Consider the following 787-nt stretch of genomic DNA (forward strand, 5'->3'; position numbering starts at 1 on the left):
GCATTCCTGGGCTCTATAAGGAGCCGGGACCCTAGGGGTCTCCCAGGGTCTCTCCAAAGTCCAGCAAGTAGCCAGCCAGGCAGGGAGAGAGAGGGTGAGGGCCAGCCCAATGGGGCACACGTTCAAGTGCCCGAGGGGAACACAGTGGCAGAGACTAGTGGAGAAACCCCAAGTGCTCGTCTAACCAGACTGAGCAAACCCACATTTCACGTGTGTACGTGGCCACAGCATGTACCAACGGGCCGAGTCACTGCTGCCCTGGGAGAGCTGGCCTGGACCCTCATGGGAGGTAACCTCGGGCAAACCGTAGAGCACTGGCCTGGGAGGCCAGCCTGGGCCGAGGCCCGGCTCTGTCACCACGGCCCCAAATCCTTGGGCCAGCCACTAGTTCCTCAGTGCCCTTGTCTGGAGAAACATCATGGGAGAATCTGTCTCACAACAGTGGGTCTCAACGGGGGCGATTTTGCCTCCCTGAGGATAGCTGGCCATGTCTGGAGACCTTCTTGGTTGTCATAACTGGGGGGGCGGGGCGGACACTGGCATTTCATGGGTAGAGGCCAGGGATGATGCGAAACATCCTTCTATGCACAGGACAGTCCCCACGACAAAAACTGTCCTGGTCTAGGGACCTCCCTGGTGGTCCAGTGGTTAAGACTCTGCACTTCCACTGCAGGGGGCGCAGGCTTGAACCCTGGCTGGGGAACCAAGATCCCACATGCCGCGTGGTGTGGCAAAAAAAAAAAAAAAAAAAAAAAAAAAAAACCCGGTTCAAAAAAAAAAGAGGGCG

At 57.3% G+C, this 787-nt stretch overlaps 1 protein-coding gene across 2 annotated transcripts in view; it reads right to left on the minus strand.

The window, feature by feature from the left end:
• The window catches only part of RASGRF1 (Ras protein specific guanine nucleotide releasing factor 1), a 106,217-nt gene that overhangs the window by 10,121 nt on the left and 95,309 nt on the right, over positions 1-787 (minus strand). The gene's annotated exons all lie outside the window — the stretch shown is intronic.

The sequence above is a fragment of the Lipotes vexillifer genome, unplaced genomic scaffold (genome assembly GCF_000442215.2).
Source record: "Lipotes vexillifer unplaced genomic scaffold, Lipotes_vexillifer_v1.1 scaffold1321, whole genome shotgun sequence".
In the NCBI taxonomy this organism is placed as follows: domain Eukaryota; kingdom Metazoa; phylum Chordata; class Mammalia; order Artiodactyla; family Lipotidae; genus Lipotes; species Lipotes vexillifer.